Source organism: Xenopus laevis, chromosome 9_10S (assembly GCF_017654675.1).
Source record: "Xenopus laevis strain J_2021 chromosome 9_10S, Xenopus_laevis_v10.1, whole genome shotgun sequence".
In the NCBI taxonomy this organism is placed as follows: domain Eukaryota; kingdom Metazoa; phylum Chordata; class Amphibia; order Anura; family Pipidae; genus Xenopus; species Xenopus laevis.
The window spans coordinates 85,158,215-85,168,364 of record NC_054388.1 but is presented as its reverse complement, the minus strand read 5'-3'; positions in this window follow the sequence as shown (position 1 = coordinate 85,168,364).

Sequence of the window (10,150 nt, the reverse complement as noted above, 5' to 3'; positions counted from 1 at the left end):
ATTTTTGGGGTCGGAACCATTCGGTTCACATATTAGCCATTCTAATTTTTTCTTAAATAACCTCCTAGTCTAATTGCGAGTAGATTCCAATTTAAAAAAAAAAAAATCACAAATTAGAAAATACGACCTTTGATAAATGGGCCTCCCCATATTTGTACAGAGAAATACAAGATGTAAAAAGTCAAAGTAAAAGGAGTTGGACTGAAAGCGAAACTCTGGTGCCCCCAAGAGTCGGCAGCTTATTGGCCGTGTATGGGGCCCTCTGACGGGCTTCCCCGATCGATACCTGTCTGAAAGTCGACCAAATGTCAATCGGACAGGACTAAAAATCCTGTAGGATGGCGGCTGCATCTGTTCGTTTGTGGTCCTGCAATCCGACCATCTGCTGCCCTTCGTTATGATCCGATCGTTGCGCACTAGGGCCCACAATCGGATCAGCCCGATATCGCCCACCTCGAGGTGGGCATATCGGGGAGAGATCTGCTCGTTTGGCGTCATCGGATCTCTCCACGTATGGTCACCTTTAGATGCAACTGGCTGGATTTCTATCCAGTTTTCACAATGTTTTAATGTGTTGATGCCCAGTTCAAAACCACACAGATGGCAACCCTACTATATTCTGCTTGATGAGTAAGCCCAATACTGTAATTACAGGTATGAGATCTATTATACAGAAGTTATCCAGCAAGCTCTGAAATACAGCAATGATAATTTAGAGAAAAATTATTTTTGATTGATTTGCTTTTTTTGTAATAATAAGAAATGAACTACACTTGATAGTAACTAAGCCATGTTGAGGTGAGTATCTTAGTATTTAAATGTTTTCCATGTATTGGCCAGATTATTGTTCGTGTTTCATAAAGCAGAAAACCCAACGGAACAGAACTGGAACAGGCCTTACAAAAACCAAACTGTTTGGGTCAAAACAGGTGGCACCCCTATGCACAAAACATACACCAGGTGGATGATACCATTCAGTTGTGGTGTGGAGTTGTTACAAACGTATGGGAGGCTGTGTATCTGTTATTTAGATACATATGAGACTAGAGCATGAATTGTAATTCGCAGTACTGGGATTTCCACCCTTGTTGTATGTGAATATTCTCCAAACTGGTACAGAGAGGAGTAGATGAAGACAAGGCTGAGGAACGCTGCACCGCTTATTCCGTAAGACAAATAAATTGACCTATTTCTCTCATGAAGCAAATCTTCTTCAGCATTTCCGCAACAAGAATTGAAATTGGGGCATGAAGTAAAGCACCAATCACAGACCAGGGAATCACAGTATCAAACTGAATTGATTAGAACATAAAACTTTACAAGCAGTGCTTTGACCTATATTTCACTGGGGGAGTGGAGGTAAAACAAGAGATTGTACCTACATGCAAAACTAATTGTGATGTGGATTTCGTTTCACTTGCGAATGACACCTCATGGGAACATTAGCGCTCAACCATATTTTCCAGAGGCGACTGCTCTGCTGTTAGAAGAAGCCGGAAAAATAATATAAAGCACCGTCTGCTGCAGTGTGAGCTGAACATTGCTGGACTCAACTTGGTACAACAACATCCCCTGCTGCCTAAAGTCACATTTAAGCTGAGGTCCCTAGTGCTGAATTGTGCACACACGGGGGCTTATTTATAAACAGTGGGCAAATTTGCACCTGGGCAGTAACCCTTAGCAACCAATCAGTGATTAGCTTTTTTCAGCCAGCTGCAGGGTGAGCACTGAAAGCAATCATCTGATTGGTTGCCATGGGTTACTGCCCAGGAGCAAATTTGCCCACTGTTTATCAATGAGCCCCACTGTGTGAATAGACTGCACATCTCCAGTAGTGATTTACCTGATACCCGCCCTCCCTGCACCTGCCTTCCCCTAACTTTTATAGCCCCCGCCCACCTGCCAATGACGTAAATAAAAGGGGTGGGGTGAGCAGGCGCGTGTCTATAAAAGCTGAACCTGGAAGTCGGCATTGTAAGGTCGCGGGCGGAGAGAGCAGGAAGAAGAGCGACCCAGAAAGGGGGATGCGGGGTCGGCCCAAACCCGCGGCTATTGGGTCAGCCCACACCTCACTAATCTCTAGTGTCCATTGTAACAGCAACGTCCAGTCTCTCTCGTGATGAGTTCTGAGCAGCAATTAACGGATTCATGGACTAGAGGGAACGGCAAGAAGATTGTAATTGGTTCAGTTCTAATTGAAGAGATTAGCAGTCAAGAATGTTTGATGACACAATTGTACCTAATTAGTGCCATTAGCTGCCTGTAATGGATTACTGGAAGATTAGCTTTTTGCAGATTGTCCTTGTTTCTTCTGGAGATGTCAGATTTCATAGTCGTTTCCGCCCTACAAACGAATACAAGTCCTTATTGTGTTGTGCCAGAGGCAAATGGAATATATCCATCCCAATCATTTTATACACATAGGGCTTGGGGCTGAAATATTAGTACAGGTATGGGATCCGTTATCTGGAAACCTGTTGTCCAGAAAAATCCGAATTACAGAAAGGCTGTCTCCCATAGACTCCATTATAAGCCATTCAAATTTTAAAAAACAATTTCCTTTTTCTCTGTAATATTAAAATAGTAGCTTGTACTTGATCCCAACTAAGATATAATTAATTCTTATTGGAATCAAAACCAGCCTAGTGGGTTAATTTAATGTTTATATGATTTTCTAGTAGACTTAGGGGATGAAGATCCAAATTAAGGAAAGATTCATTGTCTGGAAACCCCCAGGCCCCAAGCATTGTGGATAACAGGTCCTATACCTGTATTTTAGTCTAGGCAATGAAAAACAAAAGCTTGAAGTGTAACATGACAAAGTGCTGTGTGTATATTATTCCATGTGCAGCCTTGTATTCATAATGACTGAAGGTGATGTGGTTTAGCAGCAGAGTGGTAGCAAGTATGATCTACACTTCACACCAACCATTACCTACTAGGAAAAAACAGGTTCATTTATACAATAAATGGACATTACAGGGCAGATTTATCAAGGGTCGAATTTTGAAGTAATAGGAGTTTTTTTTTTGAACTCCCATAACTTTGAAATTCGAATTAAAAAAGACCAATCGAAATTTATCAAAAAACCAAAGTTTTTTTTCTTGGCTGACTAGGTCCGTTTTCAATTAAAATTGAATTGTACGAATCGAAGTAATAGCACATTTGATTGAATTTGAGTCCACCAATTGACTCCAAATAGTTTCTAGGAGGTCCCCCATAGGCTAAAACAGCAATTCGGCAGGTTTAAGAAGGGGGATTTTTTTCAAAGTTGAATTTTTAAAGAGACAGTACATGATAAATTTCGATATTTGAATTTTATTCAAATTCGAATCGAATTTGGACTATTCCCTAGTCGAAGTACACAAAAATTAGCTCGAAATTAGAATTCTTTTAATTAGAAGTTTCACTTCAACCCTTGATAAATCTGCCCCTAAGGGGCAGATTAATGTTAATGTGAGATTAGAGCTAGCCACAGAGTATTGATAAAATGGTGAACTCAACGTTTAAATCCCATAGAAAAGAATAGTAAGTGGGGGAGTTTTTCGGTGACGAGTTCTAATCTCATATTTACATAAATCTGCCCGTTAGACTTCTCGAACATATACGTGCTAGTCAGGCTATAATGCCACCATCATACACAGTGTGCTTTAAGGGGAGCTGTTAAGAGGACAATGACATGAACCCTATTACGATAACATCTGAAGAGTGACGGCATCTTCACGTAAGTAACTCTTCTTTAAAAGGCAACTATTACTAAAAAAAGGTGTAGATGCCCCTCCCCAGCACTAAGCCTCCTACGCTGGGAGGAGGAGCAACTGTGTGTGATGTAAGACTGGGAGGCACATCAGCCCCTCTCATGTCACCCGCATAATAAATGCCGTCTCACTGTTTGTCATCTTTCTTTTTTTTTCCTTCTCCCTTCAAAGGATAGAGCGAGAGATTGGCAATCAGCAGAAAAAGACAAAGAGGTGGGCACAAAAGTGAGATTTAAAGGAGTGGTTCAGGTTAACTTTTAGTATTTCATAAAATGGCCAATTCTAAGCAACTTTTCAATTGGTCGTCATCATTTTTTTTTTTTTTTTATAATTTAGGAATTATTTGACTTCTTCTCCTGACTCTTTATAGCTTTCAAAAAGGGGGTCACTAACCCTGTCTAAAAACAAATGCTCTGTAAAAGATACACATTTATTTTTATTATCGCTACTTTTTATTACTCGTCTTTCTGTTCCAACCTCCCCTATTAATATTCCATATTCTCATTCAAATGCATGGTTGCTAGGGTAATTTCGACCCCAGCAACCAGATTGCTGACATTGCAAACTGGAGAGCTGCTGAATAAAAAAGCTGAACAACTCAAAAACCACAAATAAAAAATGGAAACAGATTGCACATTGTCTCAGAATATAATTCTATACATCATAATCCAAGTTAACTCAAAGGTGAACAACTTAATTTAACATGGATCTGGCCCCCATGGATTTCAATGGAAAAACTAAATCTCAATAAAGAATAAGGCTAGAAATGCTACATCTTATGGTTAAGCTAGGGATGAACCAAATCCACTAATTTAATTTTTGCCTGAATTCTTTGTGACAGATTCAGCCGAATCCTGAATGGAATCCGAACCCTAATTTGCTTATTAGCCAGGCCGAATCCTGAACAGAATCCTGGATTCAGTGCATCCCTACCTTAAAGTTAACTGTTAGGGCTCTTACACATGAGCGTTCCGACCTGCGCTCCCCTGCGTTCCGTTTTTTGGCGTTCAGCCGCAGGGGAGCGCAGGAATAGACACAAGTCATTATTTGAAATGGGGCTGTACTCACTCAGGCGCGTGTAGGCGCCGAACGCAGGAAAAATGCAGCATGTTGCATCTGAACCTGCGTTCGGCGCCTACGTGAGTACAGCCCCATTTCAAATAATGACTTGCGTCTATTCCTGCGCTCTCCTGCGGCTGAACGCCAAAAAACGGAACGCAGGGGAGCGCAGGTCGGAACGCTCATGTGTAAGAGCCCTAATTATGATATAGAGAATGACCTTCTAAGACAATTTGCAATTGGTGTTTGTTATATTATTTGTGGTTTTTGAGTTATTTAACTTTTTATTCAGAGAGAGGCCTGAATAAAATGACAAGTAATACATTTAACAAAAGCAACACATTTGTAGCTTTACAGAGCATTAGTTTTTTTTTAGATGGGGTCAGTGACCCCCATTTGTAAGCTGGAAAGAGTCCGAAGATGAAGGCAAATAATTAAAAAACTATATACATATACAGTGGTGTGAAAAACTATTTGCCCCCTTCCTGATTTCTTATTCTTTTGCATGTTTGTCACACTTAAATGTTTCTGCTCATCAAAAACCGTTAACTATTAGTCAAAGATAACATAATTGAACACAAAATGCAGTTTTTAAATGAAGGTTTACGTTATTAAGGGAGAAAAAAAACTCCAAATCTACATGGGCCTGTGTGAAAAAGTGATTGCCCCCCTTGTTAAAAAATAACTTAACTGTGGTTTATCACACCTGAGTTCAATTTCAAAGGTTATAAAGCCATTTCTAAAGCTTTGGGACTCCAGCGAACCACAGTGAGAGCCATTATCCACAAATGGCAAAAACATGGAACAGTGGTGAACCTTCCCAGGAGTGGCCGGCCGACCAAAATGACCCCAAGAGCGCAGAGAAAACTCATCCGAGAGGCCACAAAAGACCCCAGGACAACATCTAAAGAACTGCAGGCCTCACTTGCCTCAATTAAGGTCAGTGTTCACGACTCCACCATAAGAAAGAGACTGGGCAAAAACGGCCTGCATGGCAGATTTCCAAGGCGCAAACCACTTTTAAGCAAAAAGAACATTAAGGCTCGTCTCAATTTTGCTAAAAAACATCTCAATGATTGCCAAGACTTTTGGGAAAATACCTTGTGGACCGACGAGACAAAAGTTGAACTTTTTGGAAGGTGCGCGTCCTGTTACATCTGGCGTAAAAGTAACACAGCATTTCAGAAAAAGAACATCATACCAACAGTAAAATATGGTGGTGGTAGTGTGATGGTCTGGGCTTGTTTTGCTGCTTCAGGACCTGGAAGACTTGCTGTGATAGATGGAACCATGAATTCTACTGTCTACCAAAAAATCCTGAAGGAGAATGTCCGGCCATCTGTTCGTCACCTCAAGCTGAAGCGATCTTGGGTGCTGCAGCAGGACAATGACCCAAAACACACCAGCAAATCCACCTCTGAATGGCTGAAGAAAAACAAAATGAAGACTTTGGAGTGGCCTAGTCAAAGTCCTGACCTGAATCCTATTGAGATGTTGTGGCATGACCTTAAAAAGGCGGTTCATGCTAGAAAACCCTCAAATAAAGCTGAATTACAACAATTCTGCAAAGATGAGTGGACCAAAATTCCTCCAGAGCGCTGTAAAAGACTCGTTGCAAGTTATCGCAAACGCTTGATTGCAGTTATTGCTGCTAAGGGTGGCCCAACCAGTTATTAGGTTCAGGGGGCAATTACTTTTTCACACAGGTTTGGATTTCTTTTCTCCCTAAATAATAAAAACCCTCATTTAAAAACTGCATTTTGTGTTAACTTGTGTTATCTTTGACTAATAGTTAAATGTGTTTGATGATCAGAAACATTTTGTGTGACAAACATGCAAAAGAATAAGAAATCAGGAAGGGGCCAAATAGTTTTTCACACCACTGTATTACATAGACTAGGGTTGCCATATTTTCTGCCGGTGGAGTGCGGGCAGGGGCGTGATGCGGCAGGCTGTGGCATCAGGGGGCGTGACTATAATGCGGCAATCTGCCGATTGCCTTGTCAATCATGGGGAATCCTGCATGGTTTTACTAATTTGGAAAACCTGGCAGGAAGTTTTGACCCAGGCAGCCCTTCAAATTACCGGGCTGTCCAGGTCAAAACGGAAAGATGGCAACCCAAACATAGACCCCTAAATGTGGTGCCACATGCACATAAATGCTGGCCTAAGAAGAGCAGATGAGAGGTTGCTGCTAGAATCCATAGGTGAGCAAACTGACAGTTGGGCAGTCAATGTAGTCAATGAAGTTTTTCTGAATCACTGTATCAGTCCCTTAGGCCACTGCAAGGGGACACAGGGCTCACATACTGTTTATTATCAACAGGGAATAAAACTGCTACAAAGGAAAGCTGCCAATTACAGGGAACTAGTGTCGGACTAGGACAACCTTATTCTTCCTCTCCTCACTCAAACTCCATTCTCCTAGTCTCTTTCTTTTACATACTATAATCTATTATTCCATCTATTTAGCCTCTTTGTTCTCATATAAATAGGGAATGACCATGAAATAGGCCAAATGTTTAGAAGCAGGAGGGACCACTGACACCTGGGCCCACCGGGAGTTTTCCTGGTATCGCTGTGGGCCAGTCCAACACTGTAGGGGACTGCTCCTGCAGCATCTAATACTCTGTGACTATAGTACAAACTATTTCTGATATAATGTCATTGCTAAGAGTCTGATGCCAACAAAAATTCACCCAAAAGTACTTTCATTCTGATGCCTCGAACATCATGGGTCACTGGCATAAACTATCCCTAAAATCAGTCACGGTACGAGCGCCCGTCTACCCCACAAACAGTAGCTGTGGCACTAGAGTTCCCAGAACCCCTAAGTAAAGAAATTTTAAGGAAGGGTCACTAAAGTACTAAAGAACAGAAGGAAAAATCTTCGCACAAAATAAATACATCTTCTGCTCTGCAGGGAACCGACACTAGAACCCTTTGCAGCGATTAACCCTAGAATGCCTCAAATCAAATAAATAAAAGCCCCAACAGCATTTTGGAGCAAGTGTAGAACCATTGTATTTGCTTTCTTGTGCAAACTGTGACAGACACAAGATCTACTGAAAATAAACAACAAAAGAAAAAAGAACACATTTTACAGTGCCTTCTACTTGGGCATTGAATGAAAAATAAGTCGTACCAAACATCAAGAAGAGATTTGTTTTTTCTGATCTATATTTTCATTTGCCAGTGGAGTGATCTGATTGAAAGGGATTAAGGTTACCTTTAAGCCACCTTCAAGCAACGTTTCAGCTGACATTCATTTTTAAATTATTTGGCTACTTTTTCGGACTCTTTTTCTGTCCAGCTTTCAAATGCCTCATCTAAAAACAAATGCTCTATAAGGCTACAAATGTATTGTTATTGACACTTTTTATTATTCCTCTTTCTATTCAGGCCTCTCCTATTCATATTCCAGTTTCTTACTGGTTGCTAGGGGAATTTGGACCCGATAAACCAGATTGCTGAAACTGCAAACTTGAGAGCTGCTGATTAAAAAAACACAGATAATACAAAATGAAAACGAATAGTCTCAGAATATCCCTCTCTGCATCAATGGTCCCCAACCAGTTCCATCCCATGTCACTAAAAAGGTCTTTACCATTAACACAGTTCACCAGACTTAGGAGAATTGTCAGTGAAGAGGAGGTATGAACCACATGGTTATTTGAAACGGCAGAACGTTTTAGAACAGAGGGGATACCCCAAAGAAGTTGTCCAACAAAGGATACAAAAAGCTAAGGCTACAGACAGAGATGAACTGCTGGATTGTAAGAACAATAGGGCACAAAATGACAATACCGTAGTTCTATTCTAGGATATGGAGCTATAGGTAAATCGAATCCCCATTATTGGCATGCTAGAAACCTCTAGTGACCAAACAGAGGTATAACATATTATTCAAAAAAGTTTTCTAAATACATGCTCTTATGTAAAAAGTATATTTATTAGATCATATTAAAATATCAAAAACACCCCACATGCTTACCTAGCACTTAGTCATAGGCAATCTCTAATGGGACACATGTCCCAGATACTTTCATACCATCTCATATAAACCCTCCCAAAATGAAAACCAATCACAATTCACCACATCTGTTGGATAAGTCATTAATTAGAACCTTGTCTATTGGCTTGCTGAATTAGAAACACTTAGTCTACTGCAAATTCCATGTTACGGGGTAAAAGTTTTTCATAGTTTAAACCTAACAGTATAAATCATTTTAAAATACAACTTGTTCTGTTTAATTGTATTTGAAAACTATTTATACTGTTAGTTTTAACTATGAAAAACTTTCACCTTTTACCCCGTAAAAACTTTAACAGCAGTAAATGAAGCGGGAATTTCACTGCATACAGTCAGGTTTCTTATAAAAACGGTACACATTTTTTAATTAAAGTACATTGGAGATATGTTTCTTTTTCATTAATGAAAGTAAACATGTGATTTTATTTTTTTGCCTTTCCATGCCCTTTGAAGGAGAATTCAACCCTAAACTTAAAAACCCCTACCCCCCTTCCCTTATATAGACCCCCTCCCTCCTCCCCCCAGCCTAAGTGTTACCCCGGGCAAATGCCCCTAACGTTTTGCTCGCTCCTCGGTGCAGATTCAGTAATCGGAGTTCACGGACGCCATCTTCTTCTCTTCGGAAATCTTCAGAATGAGACCAGCATGTCAGCGCATGCGTAGTTGGAGCAATTCTCTGTTTCGAGACAACTGCCCATGCGCCGAAACTCACAAAAACTGCCAAAGCGCCAGTCTCATTCCAAAGATTACCGAAGCGGCTGAAGATGTTGCCCATGAACTCCGATGCCTGAATCTGCACCGAGGGGGGGGGGGAGGAGGGAGAGTTCGTCTATATAGGGTAGGGTTTTTTAAGTTTAGGGTTGAATTCTCCTTTAATAAAATTCCCCTCGGTTACCTCAAATTCTGACCTCTGGCTCCTCACATCCCACTTATTGTAGTGTGTCTTTCATAGACTTTTACTTTACTGCGTTAGACTTGCCTTAAATTGACATCAGGTTTAGGAGGCTAATATTACATTTTGTCTTCAGCTTATCTGAAAATAAAAGAATGCTAGCAAGCCATAGACAATCGTATGTGTATGCACACACAGGTGAACTTCAAATATAGAAATGTAGACTGAAACATAATGTGATTTATATTATGTTGTAACAAATAATACTCACTGGCATTGTTTTGTCACCAAAGAAATAGATCTTTGAGAAGCCCTCCTTTTCAAGGATCCACAAGCAGAACGTCTTGTCCCAGCCAGTGGGAAACATGTCAAAGCTTATCTGACCTCCTGTTAAAGCAAAGAAAGTTA